Source organism: Schistocerca americana, chromosome 2 (genome assembly GCF_021461395.2).
Source record: "Schistocerca americana isolate TAMUIC-IGC-003095 chromosome 2, iqSchAmer2.1, whole genome shotgun sequence".
Lineage (NCBI taxonomy): Eukaryota > Metazoa > Arthropoda > Insecta > Orthoptera > Acrididae > Schistocerca > Schistocerca americana.
The window spans coordinates 240,123,576-240,149,791 of record NC_060120.1 but is presented as its reverse complement, the minus strand read 5'-3'; the positions used below and the strand labels follow the sequence as shown (position 1 = coordinate 240,149,791).

General features: G+C 43.6%; 1 pseudogene; it reads right to left on the bottom strand.

The window, feature by feature from the left end:
- Positions 1-1,393: 1,393 nt before the first annotated feature.
- Positions 1,394-1,511, bottom strand: LOC124597724 (annotated as a pseudogene).
- Between the last annotated feature and the right edge of the window lie 24,705 nt (positions 1,512-26,216).

Here is a 26,216-nt window from a genome sequence, read left to right as displayed (position 1 = left end):
ATCGGTTTAAGATCTGAAGAATTGGGGGGCCAAAACTATCTTGTTGAAAATGCCACTGCCGTCGGGAAAAACGATCGTTATGAAGGCATGTATGTGGTCTGAAAACAGTATACCATACTCTTTAGCCATCACTGTGCCTTGCACGAGCTTCCCTGGATCCATAGACGCCACGTGAATGTTCCCCAGAGCATAATGGAGCCGCCGCCAGCTTGTCTCCGTCCGCCGCTACAGGAACCAAGGAGGTGTTTCCCCTGGAAGACGACGGATTCGCGCTCTCCCATGGGCATGATGAAGAAGGTATCGGGATTCGTGAGATCATATAACGCTCTGCCACTGCGCCAACGTCCAGTGCCGATAGTCACGTTCCCATTTCAGTCGTAGTTGCCGATATTGTAACGTTAAAATTGGCACATGCGTGGATAGCCGGCTGCCGAGACTCGTCGTTATGAGTGTTCGGTGCGCTATATGTTCAGACATACTTATACTCTGCCCAGCGTTAAAGGCTGATCTTAATTCCACCACAGGGCGCCGCCTGCCCTGTTTTACCATTCTGACGGGCCTACGAAATCCAACATCTGTAGTGAGGGGTTGGCCGCCCAAACACACGACGCCTGGACCTGGTTTGACTTGGTTCCACCACTTGTTGAAGACACTCACCACATCTCTCCTCGAACACCCGGCAAGTCGTGCAGTTTCCGAAATGCTCGTGATGGGCCCCTGGACCATGACGATCTGCCCTTGGGCAAACTGAGACAAAGCGCTCCTTTCCCATTCTACACACGTACAGCACAATCACTGATACTACACGCACCTTGCGTGTGTCTGATCAGCACTCATTCCGTGCCAGGTGACGCTTCCATCGCCTGGGCGAGTCTGTGGCCTTAAAGTTCTGGCTGATCAGTGTACATCCGTCCAGCCTTTCTCGCTGCGAAATCCCCCGCTTGTTGCCTCTGTTTCACAAAAAACTAAACTCCACCCTCACAGGCCAACAAGGCCCAAAGGTACCGACCGGTCGCCGTGTCATCCTCAGTCCGCAGGCATCACTGGATGCGGATATGGAGGGGCATGTGGTCAGCACACCGCTCTCCCTGCCGTATGTCAGTTTTCGAGACCGGAGCCGCTACTTCTCAATGAAGTAAAAAAATGTTTAAATATGTGTCAAATCTTATGGGACTTATCTGCTAAGGTCATCAGTCCCTAAGCTTACACACTACTTAACCTAAATTATCCTAAGGACAAACACACACACCCATGCCCGAGGGAGGGCTCGAACCTCCGCCGGGACCAGCCGCACAGTCCGTGACTGCAGCGCCCATAGACCACTCGGCTAATCCCGCGCGGCTCAATGAAGTAGCTCCTCAGTTTGCCTCAGAAGAGCTGAGTGCAGCCCGCTTGCCAACAGCGCTCGGCATACCGGATGGTCACCCATCCAAGTGCTAGCCCAGCCCGACAGCGCTGAACTTCGGTAATCTGACAGGAACCGGTGTTACCACTGCGGCAAGGCCGTTGGCCTCTGTTTCATAAAGGGTGGCCAAAATGAAACTGATCCCGAAAGTCTTTTACGCACATTAACTTAGGGTACTCAATTTTCATCTTACGCACTTGGGGCAGATGATGTAAGCTCAGTCAGCACGAATCACCTGTTTATGCTCTTATGTCACTGTTCCCAGTGTCTGATGAGGCACCTTTTATTATTTTTATATTGCGAACACCGTATTACAACTTTGTAAGCCCACTGGATAAAATATCTGTCACCTCCTTAAAACAGCACACCGCTTGCTCTGGAGCGCTGGAGACGGTGTTGAACAGGTACCACACGGTCAGGTGACCCTCCACTGATGACGTAAGCTATTACAGGTGCGGGGTATGTGGCAGTCGGTAGTGTGGAAGCAGCCTAGAAAGGTGGGTCGACTTGAAGACGGTAACAGAGTGGGAGAAAGCAGGTATCGTGTTACGTCCCAATGGCCACAAAGTAAATGAAATTGCTCGAATTGTTGGAGTGTCAAGGCAGAGTGTCCAACTTCTCTACAAGGACTGATGTACCATCCACAGCCGTGTAACGCAGCGTAAGAACGGCACTAGCGGACAGGGATTGTAAACGAGGGTCTCGCCTTGTCAGTGACAGTGAAGGGAGGACCATCCCAACCAGTTCCCGAGTGAACAATACAGACAAATCAGCACAGATTGGATAGTTCGAGTTAGGTCTCCCGCGAAAGGCCGTTTGCTCACAGCGACACCCAACGCTGCACCTCTAGAATACGCAGAACAATACAAGGAATGAGAGGTAGCTGACTGGGGGGCATTAAGTGTGGAAAAAGTCTGGTACATTTGAAGCAGCGAAGGAAACGTGGCAAACAGTACCCCTTCAATTGAGTAGCTCTGCGGGATCTAATAATGAAGGCTGCAGCTCGTGGTCTCGCGGTCGAGTTTTCGCTTCCTGAGCATCGTGTCCCAGGTTCGATTCCCGGCGGGGTCAGGGATTTTCACCTGCCTCGAGATAACTGGAAGTTTGTGCTGTCGTCATCAGTTTCATCATAATTCATGAAAGTGGTGAGATTGGACTGAGCAACGTTTGGGAATTTGTACGGGCGCTGATAACCGCACAGTTGAGCGCCCCACATACCAAACATCATCATCATCATATAAACATCAGTTAGTGAATTCAGCTAGATATAGCATACTGGTGCACTCTCTTCTTCGGCGGACGAATTGAGACCATTATCAAGTCCATAGCTGGTGTTACGAGGTATCAAAATGATGTCTCCTGTGCTTTGATTCAGTTAACCTTCGAATAGAAAATTCTGCAGTTTGAAAAGCTCTCTTCATCCAGGTACTATACCTAACCAGATCTGTTCTAGGTAGGTTTACGTAGATGACGTCATAGCTTCTCAATCAATTAAGTTCAAATACTTTTTCTGTTCGTGTAAGTACTAATCTTAGAAACAAACAAATTAACCTCCCGACATATTTCCACTCAATAATGTCTTATTGAATAATTTTCTGGGGTAACTCGTCAGTTAGGGAGTACTGATTGCACAAAAGCGAGCATTAAGAATTTTTTTTTTTTTTAAAGAGAGTGTGACTAGGGCCACCCGTCGGGTAGGTCGGTCCCCTGGTGCAAGTATTTTCAGTTGACGCCACTTCGGCGACTTGCGTGTCGATGGGGATGATAATATGATGAACACAACACAACACCCAGTCCCTGAGCGGAGGAAAATCCCCGACCCAGCCGGGAATCGAACCCGTGCCCTTTACACACCATTCGGCCGCGTTGACCACTCAGCTATCGAGGCAGACAGCATTAAGAATAATATGTGGTGCTCACCAACTGACCTTAAAGCAGTCAATACGCCTAACTCCAGGCATTTTGTAGGCGCCGTCACAATGATTATATTCATTTCTAAAACTCATCATAATTAAACGTAAAACTTTGAGAGGAGCATTGATATTCATACTTACAACACTAGAGGAAAAAAAGACGTTTAACATCCATTATTAAAGTTGTCAGTGACTCAGAAAGGAGTTTATTATTCAATAAAAAATTTATCATTTGCCATATACCATGAAATGTTTAGCACGTAGCAAAGTAAGTTTTAAATCTCACTTAAAATAATGTCTCCTGGTCAACTCCGTCTATTCCCCTGATGAATTTGTTTTAAAAAACTGGTAACCAGTTACATAAAGAAGTTAAGTATAGTTACAGGTATAGGACTAAAAAATAACGTGTTTGTTAATGTTAACACTAAACACATATTCATATCTTGTTTACTGACTCATTCGGCATCGATAAAAGAATCGTCCAAATGATCTATGGAACATGTAACTAATTAAACAACTAACCCATCAACCACATGCATACAGAGTATTTCTTCATACCTGTAGGTGGCTATATTTCATAAAGTGTATTTGTTGCAACTTACCTTCCTTATTCTCGACTTGTGCTGTAGGTAACTGACAAGGGCATTTATAATTGGAACAAATAAAGAAATGAAGTAATAATGATTGATACAGCCGAATTTGATACGGTCTCCTTACGGAAATACACTGACAGAACATGACCACTACCCGCCGCGAGACTGAAAACATTCATGTGGCGTTGTGGGCACGTGACGCGGTATGGAAAGTATGTAAGCGGAACAGAGAGGAATGTGAATACAGCGACGATACGGGCCACAAATGGGGAAATCCACTGATATAAACGACTCTGACAAAGGGCGGACTGTGACTGGCCCGGCACCTACCAGCAAGAATCTCGGAAATGCCACATGTGCTCGGCATTTCGTGTACTAATGTCGTGGGCATCTATGGAAAGCGGAAGGACCGTGAAACCACGAACGTGGTACAACATGTTGGACATCTACCCCTCGTCACAGAAGTCGGAAGTCGGAGTCTTGTCCTCTCTGTAAAGCCTCATGGGCGGCGAAATATGGCAGATCTAACGACAGAATACAAGTGTTTCGGAGCATACCGTTCGTCTCATGTTGTTGAACGTAGGGCATCGCAGCAGACGAATACCAAGTGTTCACATCGTTCGTTACGATTGCAGTGGGCACGGGATTATCGAGATATGGCCGTGCATCAGAGAAAACGTGTCGCCTGGTCGGAAGAATCGCGTTGCTTGTTACACCAGGTCGATCGTTGTGTACGGATGCTCTGTCATCCAGGTGAAACGTGCTCTGCGCTAAGGACGCCGGCCGGAGTGTTCAGCGTTAGGATACGGGGAACAGTCGCCTGGGCTTCCGCGGTAGCGGTAATAGTCGAAGGCACAGTGGGAGCTGCACACTACACCGAACTTTACTGCAGAAGACCTTCATCTCCTGATCACTGATGTGTTCCCCACGATGATCTGTTCTCCAGCAGCCGGCCGCGGTGGGCTCGCGGTTCTAGGCGCGCAGTCCGGAACCGTGCGGCTACTACGGTCGCAGGTTCGAATCCTGCCTCGGGCTTGGATGTGTGTGATGTCCTTAGGTTAGTTAGGTTTAAATGGTTCTAAGTTCTAGGGGACTGATGACCACAGCTGTTAAGTCCCATAGTGCTCAGAGCCATTTGTTCTCCAGCAGTGTAACTGTCCGTATTATAATGTCAGACTCGAGCTGCTGTGGTCTGGGGAGCATGATACAGAAACTACGAGAACATTCGTGCCTTAATCACCAGATTCAACTGATCTAAATCTAATGTAATTGCGTGACATGCGCTTTTTTGTTACTACACACTTATGAAAAGCTACGAAGGACTTACGGAATCCATGCCATGCAGAATCGCGGCAGTGTTGGGAGCCAATAGTGGGCCAACACAGTATTAAATATATAGTCATTAACTTTCGGTTCGCCAGTCTGTACGTTCATATGAAGTGGATGTAGGCACATTCCTATAACAAGTATATATCAGAAAAATAATCCTGATTTAAACTCAAGTTAAAGGTAGGCAAAACTTGAATTGAAGTAAAAATACATTGCAAGGGTGAGCACAACAGTTATGTACTCGTAGCACATAAACTAAGAATAACCACGAATAAAAAGGAAATAAACCTCAAAATATGTAAGCGGTTTCCTGTATTTCCCGTGTTTCGAGGTTTGTTTCCCTGCTATTTGTGTTTTATTATGATTTTGCACCACATGCACTCTCTTTTGTTGTGCTTATTTAAGACATTACACTGTATGTCTCATAACGATGTGTCCACAAGCACTATACGCAATTGCTTAGTCTGAATTTCTTTCCTATTCGTCACCTTATAGTGGCGTCGTTTGACTATTCCGAGTAGAAAAATCGTTGAAATGAAGCTTCAGTAATACATTCTCACTCGGTTGGTGATCATCCGCGAAAATTTCACCAGATAATTATATGTTTCGAAATGAGGACAACGACGGAGCTTTCAATCTCACATCCGCAGCATAGACACGGGTTACTTGGAGTATTCAGTCTGATATCGACACCATAGATGCATGACAGAAGTATACACACGGTAGTGACACAAAATTCCGGCTGGGCCTGTTTGAAATTTTTCTGCGTCCACATATAAGGTAAATTACGCCGCATGGGATGTTTCATATGCGTTATTAATGATTTTTACAGTAGTATCAATTTAATATAAAAATTCAAAGTGTTGTTTTGAGTTTTATTTATAGCATGAGCGACGCATACATCGAGAGAGAGCTGACGTCTGTTGTTCGCGAAGCACGGGTATATCATGTCACCGGATTATATCTTCACCGGGTCTACGCGTGTCTACCGCGAGAAGTTCGAGGCTATGCAAAAACCTCTGCGGTAACTATAATAAAGAAAACAAGGAATGAATTTCTAAAATTTTAAACTTAATGTTCGCGCTGTGTTCATTTAGGACAACAACTTAAAGTTTTGTTAAGTGGCGTTCACTGAGATATTACGATATACTTAGTGTTTAAGATAAAAGAAACCAAATAGGATGAGACACACAATCAACTTGAAGTAGTTATGACTACATTAGTGCTATGGCGACACTGGTGACAGAATACTGGTAATATATCAAAAGAACTAGTGTAAACAAAAGGAAAAGGGGGAAGAAAAATGTTCTAAATACAAAAAAAAGCTTTTGTTTCGTAAATAGAGTGGTACGGCGACCTACATGTTAACAGATGAGACCGAAACACCGATGCCAACTAAAAACAGGAAGAACCATCCCACTGATGACGCCTTGAAGTGAAAAAAGGGAAAATAAAACACAGTGCAGTAAGAGAAGGTATTTTTATTACAAAACAAATATAAAATAAATGTCTTGGTGTACAGCAATTTATTGGAGATGTTATCCCTTACAATTATACGACGTAAAGTCATTGATATCTGGTGTTGTAAAAGTACAACCCACTTAATTTCACCTGCATCTGCACCTTCATCTACATGACTGTTCTGCAGTTCACGCTTAACTGCGTAGCAAGAAGTTCATCGAACCACCTTCAGGCTGTTTCTCTACATTCCATTCCAGAACAGAGCGCGGGAAAAACGAACACCTGGGTATCTCCGCGTGAGTTTTGATTTCTCTTATATTATTACGACCATCATCATTTCTCCCAGTACAGGTGGGAGTCAACAAAATATTTCGCATACGGAGAAGAAACTTGATGACTGAAATTTCGGAAAAAGATCTCGCTGATACGAAAAACGCGTGTGTTTTAATGACTGCCACCCTAAGCGTATGTCGTATCCTTGACATTCTCTTTCAAATTTCGCGATAATGTAAAGCAAGCTGCTCTTCTTTGAACTACTCCGATGGGCTCTGTCATTCGCATTTGGCAAGGAATCCATACCATGCAACGTTACTCCAAAGAGGACGGACAAGTGTAGAATAGACAGTCTCTTTAATAGATCTGTTGCTTATTCTAAGTGTTTTACCAATAAAAAGCCTTCTTCGTCTCTCTTTCGGTACAACATTTTCTATGTGTGCGCTCCATTTTAATTTGGTCGTAATTGTTATCCCTATATAGTAGTAGAACTGACAGCCTTTAGATATGTGAGATTTATTATGTAACCGAAATTTAACGGATTCCTTTTAGTACACTTGTGGACGATCCCGCACTTTTTGTTATTTAGAGTCAGTTGCTACTTTTTGCACCACACCGATATCTAGTCTAAATAATTTTTCGATTAGTTTTGACCTTCTGCCGACTTTCCTCAACGGTACAATACAGCATCATCTGCAAACAATGTAGGAAACCTGCTCATATTCACTTCTAAGTTGTATGGTTTAGCAACACTGAAGGTCCTGTAACACTTCATTTTGGAACGCCAGATGTTACTTCAATTTTACTGGCCGACTTTCCGTCACTTACCACGAACTGTGACCCATATGACAGGAGATCACGACTTCATTCGCACAACTGCGACGATACTCCATACGCACTCAATTTGATTAGATATCTAGAAGTATGGAATCAATCTCAGCTCCCCTGTCTATAGCACTGATTACTTCGTGTGGATAAACAGCTAGTATTGTTTTACAAGGAAAGTATTTTCTAATTCCATGGTATGTATAAATACTCATAGATCTTTTTTTTCCGAGGTAATTCATAATGTTCGAACACAGTATACGTTCCAGTTTATGACAGATTATGTTGATATTACTTACTAATGAAAAATTCGAGATGTAATTATCTATAAGGTGAACACAGAACTAATCTTAAAAAGCAGTTTAAAATTATTTTAAAATAATTAATTTTATCGTGAGAGTGACTGAAGTTGCTGCGCAGCGGTAATACGATTCTGTTTGTCTAAGCAACGCAGAAATCAACAACTACGTTACAAATAATTACATACAAAATTTATGTCAAGAACTCTTCCACGATATAGTGCTTCTAGTGCCGCTGATAAAGCAAGAAACTTCGACCGATAAATCACTGATTAACATAAAGAAGTAATGTGCTTACGTAGCTTTACATAGTTGACGAAGAAATTTAAAGATGCATTTTCATTTGTAATGAATTCTCAGCGCTAGGTCTTATAAGTCAGACACCTTAAAACACATCCGCCATTATGTGGTGAGGAAGTGATGGAAGCGTTTAGCACGTCGAAGCGCCTGCAGAAACTCTCGACGGCTTGACCAAAAAGTCGGACGATGAGTTTCGTGGAGACAGAAAGCCGCTTAGCAGCGGAACAATGCTCGCCACTCGGCGATCGCGTGAGACCGTCAGATGTCTCGAGACGAGAAACCCTACTGACAGAGAGAAAATAAGCTGGAAGGTAGCCTTGACGCTGCAGACCCTTACCCAAGTTTCCCTGTGCCGCAGGTGATACAGCGATCTAGTGCAACAGCAGATGTAATTCTGAAAGAAAAGAACTTTTGTGTACAGACTTCATACGAAGGGCTTATTTCAATAGTGGTACAAGTCCATTTTTGTTCGTTTTGGGATACAGAGTCCTAAAGTTAAATGAGCGCTGAAAAATCTGCAGTTGAGATACCAGAAATATTCAAGCATATGTCAGAGACAGCAAAGGACTTGAAAGAGCAGTTGAATGGAATGGATAGTGTCTTGAAAGGAGGATATAAGGTGAACATCAACAAAAGCAAAACAAGGATAATGGAATGTAATCTAATTAAGTCGGGTGATGCTGAGGGAATTAGATTAGGAAATGAGACACTTAAAGTAGTAAAGGAGTTTTGCTATTTGGGGAGCAAAATAACTGATGATGGTCAAAGTAGAGAGGATATAAAATGTAGACTGGCAATGGCAAGGAAAGCGTTTCTGAAGAAGAGAAATTTGTTAACATCGAGTGTAGATTTAAGTGTCAGGAAGTCATTTCTCAAAGTATTTGTATGGAGTGTAGCCATGTATGGAAGTGAAACATGGACGATAAATAGTTCGGACAAGAAGAGAATAGAAGCTTTCGAAATGTGGTGCTACAGAAGAATGCTGAAGATTAGATGGGTAGATCACGTAACTAATGAGGAAGTATTGAATAGGATTGGGGAGAAGAGAAGTTTGTGGCACAACTTGACCAGAAGAAGGGATCGGTTGGTAGGCCATGTTCTGAGGCATCAAGGGATCGCCAATTTAGTATTGGAGGGCAGCGTGGAGGGTAAAAATCGTAGAGGGAGACCAAGAGATGAATACACTAAGCAGATTCAGAAGGATGTAGGTTGCAGTAGGTACTGGGAGATGAAAAAGCTTGTACGGGATAGAGTAGCTTGGAGAGCTGCATCAAACCAGTCTCAGGACTGAAGACCACAACAACAACAACAACAATGGCTTCTTGCTATAGATGAACCTTTCTTTCTGTTTGTTTGGACCATTAATTTCAGAAGCTGGCTGGCTCTGAGCACTATGGGAGTTATCATCTATGGTCATCATTCCCCTAGAACTTAGAACTACTTAAACCTAACTAACCTAGGGACAGCACACAACACCCAGCCACCACGAGGCAGAGAAAATACCTGACCCCGCCGGGAATTGAACCCGGGAACCCGGTCGTGGGAAGCGAGAACGCTACCGCACGACCACGAGCTGCGGGCAATTTCAGAAACATTATAGACGGAAAAGTGGAGGTAATGGACTTGTACCACTATTGAAATAAGCCCTTCATGTATTTGCTCCATAGCAGGTAACCAGTCTTTATATGTGCTAAATAGTTCCCTACTGTATCCCACGATACAGGCTTTTTTACGGTACAGATTATAACGATCTTTGGTAACACACACAACAAAGTTTAAATTCTTAACATTAATGTTGCGTGCCTCTTGTTTTCTTTCTGTTTCGAACGAAATCGTCAGACATCAATAGAAAGAAGTCATACTTCCACAGAGAGTGTCTGTTATTTGAATAAGATGTTTTTTTCAACGAACCAATCAGTTCCAAGCGCACGTGTGTATGTTTGGGAGTTAGGAGTACGCAATTAGGAATGGGACGCATCATGAAAAGTCAGATTTTTCCGGCCCATAGGTGCAAGTGAGTGCGTTTATATCTCGTGACAACTTCTCCAAGGTAAGATTTTGGAAGAAGCGAAACTCAGCAAGGACAGTAACAAATATTCTGCTAGCGCAGTAGCAGAAAAAGAAGTTCTAAAGGGAAAAGTGCAGAATAAGAAAAAAGAAAAGATACTCTTTTACGACTGGGAGGTGATTGCAGAACAGACAGGCTGCTGGACTGGTAGCAGTAAGGATAACTGAGGATACAAAATGTATTTAAGACTTTAATTTTAAAATCACAGCACTGAAACACTGGTGACAACATGTACAAATTAAACTAATATAAATTTATTATAACTGGAACTTATTTAAGGATTGTGACCTCAAAAAAGTTTAACATTACGGTAAATATACCGAAAATTTACACTGTGGCAAAATTCTTCCAATGCGTCTGTGGCATGAATCAGCAAACCAGTGTTTAATAGTATTAGGTGAAAACAGTCTTGGTTGCAATTTTAGTTTTTTTATTCATCAATTACGCGTTTCACCTTATTTAGGCATCTTCAGGCTGATCTTAATTTAGGACGATCCTTTAGAGAATGTAGCTAAAGGGCATCGTCGAGTACAACAGGCCAACATCGCCTTCGTTAACCTCAATAAATACTTTCTAGATGGACGTGAGTGACTCCAAGACGTGCAAAACGCGTACGCGACCAACACTGTCTTCAACTAATAATATGGGAAAATGTTGGGTAGGTGGTTCAAAGAATTCAGTGAAACTGACAGTAAGTTGCTGCACCAAAATACTTTACAAATGAAGCACAGACTTGAATTAATTGCAGATAGTTAATCAATGAGCAAATCTTTGATTTAATTACAAGAGCCGGCGAAGAGGGCCACCACACAATAATATGCTTCAAATATATTAATGAATGAGAGAAATCTATCACAAGAATTTAGATCAGCTTAATAAGTCACCAGGTTTAATTCAACCTTCTCAGAGAACACTTCCATTAGAATTTTTATATATTGCACCCAATTCGGAGTGGAGGGGCAGAAGAAAAAAGAAAACATTTAATAATTTCCCAGAGAAACGACCATAGTATCTTTACAATTACTAAAAAAACCACGAATAAAGGAACGCTAATAAAACACTAGATTTTATGGTGGTGCACTCCTTCCAGTAACAAGGAGGCCCTCACAACTATTTTGGTGGCAACAACACGAGCCACAATATCATTCACACAGACCAAATTAGATGTACCCTATAACATAAAGAATAGGTGTTGATTAAAAGCCAGAAGAGGCGACACTTTTAAGCCGCGATAGTTAAGAATGGAGAGGAAATAATGTTGCGCCGGATTATCTAGGCGGAATGCAGCTTTTGCTCTTTAACACTGAGAGATAGCTTCACTGACTGCATGACCATAAAAGCGAGACTACTTTGAACCCCGAAGCCAGTAACAACTCGTAGTATTAATAAAGGGTAACTAAGCTCATAAATGCAGACCGGTGGCTGTACAAATCTAAGAACATAAATGCGCTTATCTGCAATTTAGTGAAAGAGGTACAACTACTTTATTACAACCTGTCCGACTGAATCAGTGCGTGCATCCAGAGTAGAGGGTGCTCAACGTCATGTTTTGGAAGTGGTATGATACTGCAAATTTCTGGTATTCACGCTTTTCGGCAAATACATTTTTGTCAATGCAATTATGTCAAACATAAAAATAAAATGCACAACTATCGAATGAATGGTGTTAGAAACAGTATCACATAGTTTACTTATATTTAAATACGAAAGAAGTAAAGGCATACTGCACTGAACAAACAGTATCATTGTTTAATTTACATTGTATTTTTCATGCTTAGAACTTTCGTAGTGTGTAGATGACGGAAGAGTTATAAACCGCTGTTCGTCAGCGCATTCCGCCCACTTGCATAGGAACTGAGATGGTCAGTCGAAAAAGGAACGATTAATTTTTACTACTGGCACCCGGTACGTTGTAATGGCTGCGAGGCGTTCACCAGAAACGAAAATAACATCGGACGTACCACAACGAAGAGTAATTGGACAGGTAGGTATTCAGTACCTACGTAAACGGTTTGTTATATGGTACCAGAAACACTCTCATATGGTGTTATCTATAAGATAATGTACTCGGATGACTGTAAAGATATTCAGAATGATGTACGTAGTATTTCCACTACACGTAGTAACGACTCTCTTTAGTATTGGAGAAACACAATATAAAGTTCCCGCAAGGAGGAGAAAGAACACGAAAGTATCCAATTAGGAAACTAGTGAAAAATTTCCATTGCCTGTTCCGTTGTTTAAGCACTTGCTGTAATATTGTTATAACAAGATTGTGAGTTATGCAGTACGAAACCGTAATTAGGTCTTCTGCAGTAATTACTGTTTCCTTTAAATTTCCGCACAGGAAACAAATTTAAACCTCTGTTCTCAGAGTGCGTCTGTATCGTATGGTACGGAACTACATTAACTTCGCCACTGTGTAAGTTTTTAATCCCGTTAACCATTATCGGACAGAGTTTGGCCAACGTTAAAGGAAATATTATAAAAGACTCCCTTTCAGACTGCTCACTAACCTCAATGAAATCAATTTAGCAATAAATTTGGATATGATAGAAAAAGAAAATACCAGTGAACGGTTTCAGTACACACTATTTAGCAACATGCCTTACAGGAGATATCGACGTCGTCGTCGCACAACAGTGTACAAAAATATAGAGAACATCGAACTGACTACAACATCTGGGGACAAGAAGAATCGCATTCCTGTGAAGAGAGTTGCAGCCCTCGCTATCGTCGATGGACCTTGTGTATTTCATGGATGTTCTCTTAATTTCAGCCTTGATATAAACGATCCATTCTCACATGGAAATGGGTGGTTCACTGTTGCCATTGTGAGAGGTGGTAGCGGAGTGTCTAGTGTACCTGGACTTGAAAGTTTTAATGATAAAGATGTATTTGCCTATCGTACCTACCATATGTTTGAACAGTAGTTTCTGTAACGAACAGCAAACAATGACTTACACACGTGTATGAGCATGTACATACTACCTTCGGATGCTTTGTCACTCGAAATCATGTAACTAAAGTCAGTCATGAAAGAGCCATTGATTTAGATTTCGCGGTCTAAATGACTTCACATACGCAATGAGTAAACAGTTAAGTCAAACTGCCACATTGTGGTACGATACTCAAACAAAGTGAACAAGTTACTTAACTGAATGAAAGATGCTGTTTCGTTCTTATTACAGAAGTTCAAATGAAATTAGTATGAAAAGAGTCAAATATTATCGGATAAAGATATAGTAACGGTACAATGATTCACGAAAATTAAAACACGCATTCCATACAAATAAATAGAAATTTTATTGTATTTTCTCATTCACATTTTAACCTACATAGGTGGCATGGACTTGCACAAACTAATGTGTTCCCTTACCAACAAGTGGACTAATGGTGCCAGTTTCGTCCGAACGGAGGCACTGCCATTGTTTTATGTAGTGTCTTTTCTCCTCACCTTGTTATTTAACCCCACACTTGATTCGTAACTGTAGGTTCATTCGTGTCATCTTTGACTCCTTCAAAGATTAAAGCGTTGTGTTCATCGGAGTTTCTGGTCCCGATTAGCCCCACAGTTCGACAGCTAGCAATGCCACTCTCCCCTGTCTAGTGTTCGACTCTACAATAACCTTTGGTTACTCGTCAAGTAAATAACGTCTCACCAAAAACTCATTTCAGAGAGTCATTTATTGTTTCTTATAAAGTGTTCATGTTTTGATATGTAAAGTTATACAGTATGCATTATGACGTTTTTCTCAAACAAATACCAAATTACTGCATGTATGTACACTCTAAGACAAAGAAACAACGCACCACGAAAGAATTATTCAAACTGGTCACAAACTAATGTTCATGCAGATATCGAGGGAAAACGCAAAATTGTAAACTTTGGCGGCCGATGGATGAACAATACAAGTAGATGCCAGTGTTTGAGAGAGGACGCGTATTTGGCCTCAAAGAAGCCGGATGAGTAATGAGCGAAGCGGTCGACACCCGAATAGGAGCAATTTTACTGTTTCGACAATGCTGGCAGGATTGGATGACCCATGGCCGAACACAGCAAAGAGGAGGAAGCGGTCGACTTATAGAGACGACAGAACTTTAGGACCCAGCAAGCGTCACAAAGGCACTAACAGCCCCCGATTCATCAATATCATCAATCCAACGTGCAGCTGGTGCCTCGATGACCACAAGGACCATTAATAGGCGACTCACAGAATGGGGTTTGAGCTCACCGCGTCCTTTCCACCAGCTACCAATGACCTCTGAACACCAACAGGCACATATGCAACGGTGTCGAGCACATTCGGTCTGGAATCTCATTGCCTAGAGTATAATTATCTTCAGAGTTGAGTCTGCCTCAAACTGAGCGACGACGATCAGTGAAGACGCATCAGGAGATGTCCCAGAAAGCAGTTGGACATCAATCTGACTGTCGCCCACCACACGGCACGACGAAAAAGAGTGATGGACTGGGGTGCCATATTACTTCATAGCAGAGGAGCCCTTTGCTGTCGTCTGCGGCACTCTTACAGCACAGCGGTACGTCGACTGTATTCTACGCACCGTTTTGTTGCCCTGTTGACCTTCATGGCAAGCCATGCAGAGCTCATATTTCAGCAATAAAATGCCTGCTGCACAAAGTAACAGTTTCTACTGCTTGTCTTAGTGCTTCTTAAACCATACCTTGGCCAGAAAGGTGGCCGGATCTCTTCTCAAACTGAGAACTTTTGGAGCATTATGGGCAGGCCCCTCCGACAATTTCGGGATTTTGGTGATCTAACGTGCCAGTTTCACGGAATTTGGGACGGTGTCTCTCAGGAGGACATCCAACAACTCTGTCAATCAATGCCAAGCCGAATATTTGCTTACATAAGGGCCATAGGTGGATCAATGCCTCATTGAGCTGCTCAATTTATGAAATTCTTTCTCATGAATATATCAGCCATTTTTTTAAAACTGAAATCATTTGTTTGTCTGTGCATGTACATTACATGTACCGATTTCTGTCCAATTCGGATAATTCCTTTGTGATGCACCGCTTTTTCTATTTTGTTTTCTTTTTGTCTTAGAGTGTATTGTCAATAACACGCACAGTGTCTCTTATTTCGTAAACTGGCTACATGTAGCAACATGGCAGGTATCTGTATTACCGTATTTGAATACCAAGGTTCAAATGGTTCAAATGACTCTGAGCACTATGGGACAACTGCTGAGGTCATTAGTCCCCTAGAACTTAGAACTAGTTAAACCTAACTAACCTAAGGACATCACAAATATCCATGCCCGAGGCAGGATTCGAACCTGCGACCGTAGCGGTCTTGCGGTTCCAGGCTGCAGCGCCTTTAACCGCACGGCCACTTCGGCTGGCTGAATACCAAGGGTACAGGATGATTCACGTATGACGAAAGTGCTTTCTCCGATGAAAATGATAGTCCCTAACATCGAAAACACAGCCTAACGCTGTTATAAATCCATTGCCAATGTACTATTTCGAATTTTACTGCATTAAATAGCTGTAGGTCTTCTCGATAATCGTTGTTTGTCTGAAAAGAAATATTGTAGTATTTTGTTCATATACCTAGGGTAGCATGTCACGTGGCTCCTCCCGCCGTAGTTGCCGGTCCTCCCTCGGGCATGGATGTGTGTGTTGTTTTTAGCATAAGTTAGTGTAAGTTAGTGTAAGTTAGTTTAAGTACTGTGTAAGTCTAGGGACCGATGACCTTAGCAGTTTACACACATACCTATCGGAAGCTATGATTTGGTGGGACAGGATCGGTCCAATAATACCAGTTGCATTTGTTGTCATGTCAGCTCCTGGCAGGCCTACGCAATTGGCCAATGAGTCTGCAGGCCAGCTACTAGCGTAATTCTGCAGCTGGTCACTACTATGATAATGGCGAAGTGTTCTGCAGTGCGGTGTTCTACCGACAGCAGTGCACGGGATTGCTACGTACTGTGGCGTAAAGTAGCATGGTCACTAAGTCACTGATGTGTGCGATCCAACTTTTACAGCCTCACAGAGCAGAGTCATCAACTAGGCGAAGCTTGTGGTCTGGCCGTGCATATTCTACGATCCACCACAGTGAGGCTGCCATTTAAGTACCGTCATCTGACGCTCCAACCATTCTCGGAGGGACCAGGTCTCAAGTTGGGGCGTCTGGATGTTCCAACCAGGTACCTTCGGCTGTGTGTGGTGTACTTTATCACAGGTGCAAATTCTTGCTGTTTAGTGGGCATCGCCGGCCGCGGTGGTCTCGCGGTTCTAGGCGCGCAGTCCGGAACCGCGCGACTGCTACGGTCGCAGGTTCGAATCCTGCCTCGGGCATGAATGTGTGTGATGTCCTTAGGTTAGTTAGGTTTAAGTAGTTCTAAGTTCTAGGGGACTGATGACCACAGCTGTTAAGTCCCATAGTGCTCAGAGCCAGCCATTTTAGTGGGCATCACGTCCACAGCAGCCGTCCGCAGCATTCCACCGCCTCAGCATTCTCACTCACTACCCGCGAGCTACTACTGCGAGATCCTGGGTAGCTGTCACCGAACTCCACGCTGACTGCAGACCACAAACCTGTTTTCACGCGATGAAGAGGTTGTTGAAGTAACTGATGAGGTTTTCCAGAGCACTATCGTCTGTCTGCGAGCTCTAGTACCCAGTAAATACTGCTGTGCTTCATCTGAAGAAAGATCAATTCTGCATCAAACTCACCACCACGCACAAACTGCAGCAGTTAGCTCCAGAACGGACATCAAGCAACAGTATCTGAATTGGTCAGACGTTGTGCTGCCGTTACGTCAGTAAAAACTGGTGACGAGTTGAGGTGCAGGAGTATGCCGTACGGCGCCAATCAAACAGCCTTAAATTCTGAGTTGCTTAATTACGACTCTCCGCCCTGGTTCAATAAAGGAAGCGGTAGAGTGTCTGAACTATCCAGGGGCCCCCTGTGTGTTGTCGCCGCGCAGTGCTGACAGAGCGCAACGTCGGCCCGGCGATGGCTCGTGACACAAGTGCCTCTGTCAGCGGTGACTCCAGATCCGGCCAGTCTTGACTAACTGTGGGTATGTGTACCGTGACACAGCTCACACACCCTACGCTATCCTGCTGGCGGCAGGCAGTTGGCGTAACGGGAGAGAACCACTGCACTTCATTGATGACCGGCAAGCTGCTTCCCACGGTCTGTGTTATCCAATTGTGATACTGGGTCCAGATCACGTGGTTACAGTGTGGACCACCCTGAAGCAGAGCCTAACTTTGAACTTACTGATTTTATAAGGAAACAAAGAGAAAAACTTCAATACATAAGGTTTACAGTCAACCGGTTGCATAAGTTTAATGTAAAAACGTTAACTAGTTTTCCATACCACTAAGGGGGTCTTCTTCAGAAAGACATAAATTACATGACATTAAAATTGTAAATATACATGATGAGCTAAGGAACTCAAGTCAAATAGCAGGAAATAAGAAATAAATTCTTCTACGGGAATAGTAAAAACTGTTACAACAACTTCAGCTTGTAAAAAGGAGAAGACAGGATTTTATTTCATGTGTTTCTGCTGTTTGATTTCAGATCCTTAGCTCATTTGCGTATTTACAGTTTTAACGTCTTGTTACGTGACTTCCTTAGTAGTATCGAAACCTGGCAAAGCTTTTTACATTAAACTTATGTAACCTGTTGGCTGTAAGTTTCATGTACCGAAAATTTATTTACGTCAGCGACGTTCAAAACTGAAAGAAAAAATTGCCATTTCTAATCATCCCGCGGAGAGGGATGAATGGAAACGGCAGTGATAACCTTGTAATTGTTTGTATTTATTGGGTCTTTGGATGAACAGGGGCACGTCAAAATCTGTTTTGGTTCTAGGAAAATAAGAAACAAAGTTTATCTACTTCAACACAAGTATTATTGAGTACAAGACTAAGGATATTCCATGAACTTTGATTATTTAATTCGGTTTCTGAAGTAAACAGTGTTTTATCTCTAATTAAGTCGTTGTAAAATTAAAGTGATGAACTTGCTTTTTTTTTCCTAATACAAGAGTTTAAAGATCGAATAGACCTAATCATTGGACTCCTGAACCCAAAAGTTTTCTTAATCTAACAGTGAGGTCACAATCTGCTTTGTCGATATCACCTTTAAAACTGATTATCTCTTTGAATCTACAAGTTGTTGTTACCCCAGAAGTTACTGGCAGCTTTCGAAAAACATATCCTTGACTAAACAAAGACTCCTCATCTACTAAAGTAAACGTGCTTAATCGGCCATGATTTTTTCAAGGAAACACCAAAATGAGCTTTGCCTTTTACATAAAGACTTTTAAAGGCGTACAATCTAAATGGCTATTTACTTTTTCCGTATTCTTTAGTTCTAGCAAAATCTCCTGGGTTGAGAACAGTGCCATGTGGTTTCTTTATTTCTGTCAAATTCTTCATCTTTTGAAAAAGTCCTGACGATTACTGTTTCAATTCAGCATACAAATTCCGAAACATAACCTTCTTTTTCTGTTAGACGAAACACAAGACAAATTAAAGTACTCTTTAAAAGTTAATTTTCGCTTAATGAAACGAAGTTGCAAATTTGCTTTCCAGGTAAGACTACTTAATTTAGATTGGTAAACGAAGCGTCAACTCATAGTGTCGTTAACTTTCAAATTCACAACTTCACTGTTCGATTGGTTCACTATCAACTTAGACAGACAGATCTTTTAATGGTGTTCCCATTAGTCGTCGGACACGATAGCAAAGAACTTATCTTGAATTTTCGTTTGGGGGTTAACTGGTGTGTATTCTACTACATGCGACGTATTTGAAGAAAACATTGCTGGAGAAAGTAGCGATAACGATGCAGTGTTATTGATGAAATTAAAACTGCAGTCTTGATGGAGCATTGAAATAAAAATGTCAGCTACATATTGCGGACTATTTCGAAGCCGATAATACTGAAGTAGACGAATAAATAGCTTTAAAAATTTCCTGTAATTTTTTAAGGTGCCATGTACCGTGTAGATACAAAGGGGTGCAATAGCATTCTCCGTGAGCCGGCGCAGCTCCTCGCCTAAGACATTGGGATTCGGTGCAGCGACCGCCGGCGATGTAATTGCTCGAGAGCCAGATGTGTTGCGCCGGCACTGCCGCCCACTCCGCCCCCAGCGCCGCCTCCAAGCCGCCCCCCGGGGGCGACCGCAGCGGCGTGGCGCAGAATGGTCGCGCGTGCATTACGCATGAGGCGCGCACGGCCGGGAAAATTGGCCGCCCGCTGGTGTATACGGCCGCCAGCTGCCGCCGCGCCCAAATAAAGCGCGCAATTAAAAAACAACCGCCCGAGCCCTGGAATCCCGAATTCCGTTCCCGCGGGCCTGCAGAGCACGTGCTAATTTCTCAGCGCACTCGCCACGGCGTGTTGTTCTAGGGACGATTCCCCGCCGGCGGTTGCACTGTCATGCACTCACGTCTGGCGTCGGATACCGCGACCGTGTTGCTGCTTTCGTAGTTACGCTGATGAGCCACAACATCACGGCCATCTGCTTAATGGCAATATAGCAGTGATTCTATGTGACCTACATTCGACAAGTCCTTCGTGAGTTTCCGGAAATAAGTGCCGCCAGGTGTCTGCGCCCCGGCCACGCAACTCCAGTGTGTTCACCTTTTTCCCGAACATCAGGGAACGGTAACGGACGAATCATGCCACTCCTAGCAATGACATGGTTCATTCTATGACTGAACCCAGACCCAGAGCACCTACAGCTCTACTCACTTTCTGCAGACGACAACCACCAATCCGGTGAATACGGCTCCCCTGGAACACATTGTGGTATGCTGTGAACGGTACTCACACACGCGGCGACACATTACAGGAATGACACCGGAAACACTTCAGCACACACTCAGAGAGTCACTCAAATGGGGCAACAAGACAAATATCATGATGGTTTGTGGGGCGCTCAAATGCGTGATTATGAGCGCCCGTACAAATTCGTAACTTTTGCTCAGTCCAAACTCGCCACATTCGTGAATGATGATGAAATGATGAGGACAACACCCAGTCATCTCGAGGCAAGTGAAAATCCTTGACCCCGCCGGGAATCGAACCCGGGACTCCGTGCTCGGGATGCGAGGACGCGACCACTAACTGCGGACCACAGACAAACTAATGACAGGGTTTGTTCCGATGAGGACTCCAGTGCAGCGGACTCTTCCAAAACCGACAAAAAGCACGTAATACATGAAAAAGAACATACTGTATTATAGCCACCCAAACAAGGGAACATATAACACAAACCAAACCAGAGACAAATGTGTTGTGTTATCTTTCAAATGATAGAGCTCAACAACCAGTCGTCCTTTTCTTTCAGGTTTTATTAGGCAAATATAGATATCGCCTAGAGCCTAACCATTATCACTGCACCATTTCATGGTGTCAATGAATGTTCTAGTGCATCAGTCCCCTGTTTTTTGGGCTTCTGTCACTGTTCGTTCAAGTCTCTTGAACGGTGTCAGAAGGCCGAACAACAGCGGACATGCATTAATACCATGGAATAGTGCATTGATAATTACTAGACATTAGCCGAAATCTAGAATTTTTTTCCTAATAAAACCTGAAAGAAAAGGACGACTGGTTGCTGTGCTCTATCATTTGAAAGTCATACCACAGTCGTTGGTTGCACCTACATTTCTAAAGGAATGGAACTTGATGGGGTTGTGTTACGGTTACCAGTTAAACCTATTACTATAACGACATAGATATTTTCAGCACATATCATAAGTTAGAATAAGAGTACCCACACCACAAAACAAACGGAAACGCAGAGCGCATAGCAAACACAAAATATACGAACAGTAACAAACATCATGTAGAATGAACAGGATCCAGCCACATTAATGTGACTACCGCCTATGATCGATGTCAACGTGCAATAACCACTCACAGAAGGCATGTGGCAGCCCTAGCAATGCATCGTGTATAAATCGCGTCGGGGGACGACGAAAACAATCCAGTCGTTGAAACTTCCTGGCAGATTAAAACTGTGTGCCGGACCGAGGCTCGAACTCGGGACCTTCGCCTTTCGCGGGCAAGTGCTCTACCATCTGAGCTGTCCTCACAGATTCAGTTCTGAGAGGTCCGGCACACAGTTTTAATCTGCCAGGAAGTTTCATATCAGCGCACACTCCGCTGCAGAGTGAAAATCTCATTCTGGAAACGTTCTCCAGGCTGTGGCTAAGCCATGTCTCCGTAATATTCTTTCTTCCAGGAGTGCTAGTTCTGCAAGGTTCGCAGAAGAGCATCTGTGAAGTTTGGAAGGTAGGAGACGAGGTACTGGCAGAACTGAAGCCGTGAGGACGGGCCTTGAGTCATGCTTGGGTAGCTCACATGGTAGAGCACGTGCCCGCGAAAGGCAAAGGTCCCGAGTTCGAGTCTCGGTCCGGCACACAGTTTTAATCTGCCAGGAAGTTTCAGTGCACACTCCGATACAGAGCGAAATTCTCATTCTGGTACAGCCGTTTTCGTAATGCGGAAACGGAGCGATTCATCCGTCGTGCAAAATAGCAAGATGAAAGGCTTTCGGGCCAGGGGTGGAAGCATTTCTGAAACGACTTTGTAAACTGTTCGCGTATCGCTGTAGCTAAAGTATATCGATGTATGGCAAAATGGCGCTATACAAAGCCAGCGCTGAGGCAACTGTGGTGCACTGCAGGCCAAAGATGGCAGGGGTGAACAACAGGTATGGACTGTTGACGAAACCGACCGGCCAGATGAACCAGCGGGCTGCCAACAGCGTCTGCTCAACGACCGTTCAGGGAACATCGCTGCATGTGGGCCTCAGCAGCAGGTGCGTGGTCCATGCTGGCTGCTGTTCATCGGGGACGAAGGTTGGAGTGTGCACGCCAGTACCACAAATGACCTTCCGCTGAGTGGCGACAGATGAGGTCATTTCAGATGAGTCATGGTTTCTGCTCTATCGCACAGACGTCCGTCAGCAGGCACACACGCTGCAACAATCGCCGGAAGGGTCCAGACCAGAAAACGTTCCCTGTGTTGCAATGTAGTCATTCAGGAAGGCACAGTGCATCAATACGAGTGTTTATTCATCCCTGGAGACCATATTCACCCCTACATGAAGGTTTTTTTTCTTGGCATGATGGGCACCTATTAGCAGGACAATGCAACGTGTCAGATAGCTCGTGGTGCACGTGCATGTTTCAAAGAGCACCAGCATGAGTTTATCATACTCCCTGGGCAAACTCCCCGGATTTCAACCCAATCGATATGTGTCAGATCATCTCAATAGGTCTGTTCGCGCCTTTAATACTCAACCGACGAACTTAACGCACCTGACCACGGCACTGGATTCGACATGGCTCCCCATCAATGCCAGTAGCTTCGAGAACGTCATTGGCTAGCTTCCTGCACTTCTCGCAGCGGTCCGGGCTGGAAAAGGCGGTTACTCAGGCTTTTGACTGGCGTTAATACGACTGGACAGTGTATAACCTAGCGCGGCCGGTTGTTCTAACAGTCGCTACGGTAAACCTGTAAAGCACAGACAGAGAATTAAGTAGACTAGCATATTAATGCACCTTAGTAAGTAACCCTGGGAGGCGCTGCACTGGAATGAAGGGCTCATGAACATATTCCGAGACCTCTTCCCTGGGCAGCGAAGATGAAATTAATAGTATATGTGTAGACCAGATGTCGCTTAAATGCAAAGAAATAGTATCGGCAGCAACTGAGAGATTTATACCAAATAAATTAACAAACGACGGAGCTGATCATCCTCGGTACAAAAACAGGTTAGAACACTGTTGCAGAAACAACGAAACAACCTTCCAAATTTAAACAGACGCAAAATCCCCAAGATTGGCGATCTTTTACAGAAGCTCGAAATTTAGCGCGGAGTTCAATGCGAGACGTTTATAACAGTTTCCACAACGAAACTTTGTCTCGAAACGTGGCAGAAAATCCAAAGAGATTCTGATCGTATGTGAAGTATGTTAGCGGCAACAAACAATCAATGCCTTCTCTGCGCCATAGCAATGGATATATTATCGAAGACAGCGCTGCCAAAGTAGAGTTACTAAATACAGCCTTCCGAAAAGTGGACGAAGTAAATATTCCAGAATTCAAATCGAGAACAGCTGCCAACATGACTAACGTAGAAGTAAATATCCTTGGAGTAGTGAAGGAACTTAAATCACTTAGTAAAAGCAAGTCTTCTGGTCCAGACTGTATACCAATTAGGTTCCTTTCGGAGTGTGCTGATGCATTAGCTCCATACCTAACAATCATATTACAGCCGTTCGCTCGACGAAAGATCCGTACCCAAAGACTGGCAAGTCGCATTGTCACACCAATGTTCAAGGAAGGTAGTAGGAGTTATCCACTTAATTACAGGCCAATATCGTTAACGTCGGTCGATGTGCAGCAGGATTTTGGAACATATATTGTTTTCGAACATTATGAATTACCTCGAAGAAAACTGTCTATTGACACACAGTCAACATGGGATTAGAAAACATCGTTCCTATGAAACACAACTAGATCTTTATTCACATGAAGTGTTGAGTGCTATTGACAAGGGATTTCAGATCAATTCCGTATTTCTGGATTTCCGGAAGGCTTTTGATACGGTACCACACAAGCGGCTCGTAGTGAAATTGCGTGCTTATGGAATATCGTCACAGTTACGTGACTGGATTTGTGGTTTCCAGTCAGAGAGGTCACAGTTCGTAGTAATTGACGGAAAGTCATCTAGTAAGACAAAAGTGATTTCTGGCGTTCCCCAAGGTAGTGTGATAGGCCCTTTGCTGTTCCTTATTTATATAAACGATTTGGGAGACAATCAGAGCAGCCGTCTTCGGTTGTTTGCAGATGACGCTGTCGTTTATCGACTAATAAAGTCATCAGAAGATCAGAACAAACTGTAAAACGATTTAGAAAAGATATCTGAATGGTGCGAAAAGTGGCAGTTGACCCTAAATAACAAAAAGTGTGAAGACATTCACATGAGTGCTAAAAGGAATTCGTCAAACTTCGGTTACACGATAAATTAATCTAATCTAAAAACCGTAAATTCAACTAAATACCTAGGTATTACAATTGCGAACAACTTAAATTGGAAGGAACACAAAGAAAATGTTGTGGGGAAGACTAACCGAAGTCTGCGTTTTATTGGCAGGACACTTAGAAAATGTAACAGACCTACTGAGGAGACTGCCTACACTGCGCTTGTCCGTCCTCTTTTAGGGTACTGCTGCGTGGTGTGGGATTCTTACCACATAGGACTGACGGAGTACATTGAAATAAAGTTCAAAGAAGGGCAGCACGTTTTGTATTATCGTGAAATATGGGAGAGAGTGTCACAGAAACGATACAGGATTTGGGCTGGACATCATTAAAAGAAAGGCATTTTTCGTTGCGACGGAATCTTCTCACGAAATTCCAATCACCAACTTTCTCCTCCGAATGCGAAAACGTTTTATTAACACCGACCTACATAGGGAGGAACGATCACCACGATAAAATAAGGGAAAGCAGAGCTCGTACGGAAAGATATAGGTATTCTTCTTTCCGCGCGCTATACGAGATTGGAATAATAGAGAATTGCAAAGGTGGTTCGATGAAACCTCTTCCAGGCACTTTAATGTGATTTTCAGGGTATCCATGTAGATATAGATGTAGATGTAGGTATCTGCCACTCACTCCATCCTATCTTCTTTTTATTCTTATTCTTACATAATTTATTTCTTTTGCAATTTTCTGTATGCCTTTTCATGAACAGTAGTTTAATAAGAGTAATGCAGCTGCCCTTTACATAAACAAGGAGAGCAAAAGATCTCCACGAGGCGCCACCTCCACGTGATGCTGCTTGGATAACGGATTTCGCGGCCTCAGTTGCGTAGCATGAGAGTTGCAGGATGGAGGTTTTTGGTTCCTGGTAATTGGACTGAGTGGATCACTACAGTGAGTACAAAACGTATTAAATTACGTGCCGGTGGTATGTGGCCGCGGAAATGGTGTCCGATAGCGTCGCAGATGCGTTCCGTCGGGTTCAGACCAGGCCAATTACGTGGCCAAGTCCTGAACGTGCGTTCACCATGATGGTCCTCAAACCATTACACCACCATTCTCGCCTTGTGGCACAGATAGTTATCCTGCTGGAAAGTGCTAATGATATCGGAGAAGACATCAAGCATGAAGGGATAAAGATGGTCTACAATAATGTTCTCACATTCCACAGCAGTCATGGTACCTTGAATTACTATCACAGGCCCCTTGGAAAACTCGATGTATTTCCTCCAACCAAAATACTGCTCCGTCGGCCTGTGTCTGTGGCGCAGTGCACGTTTCGAGCAGCTATATACCTGGATCTCCTTCCGACCATACGACAGGTTTCGATTTCTCGACGGTCCAGTCTCGAGGATCTAGTGTCCACTGCAATCGAGACTCACGATGTCATTGGATCGATATGATATAACGTAAGGGTCGTCTGCTGCGAAGCACATTGTTCAATAGAGTGTGCTGAACACTGTGCTCCGAAACATTTCTGCCTTCACCAGCACTGTACTGTGTCGCCACATATGCCACAGGTCGCCGTCTAAACTGCTGCGCCGAAGGGACAAGTCACAGACCTCTGTGGTTAGACATGGACGTTCAACACTTGGCCGCTCACTAGTAATTTCACTGTCTTTGAGTCACTCTCCTTAGACACTCACGACAGCAGCACGCTAACACCCGACCCGTTTCGTCTTTTCCAAGAAAT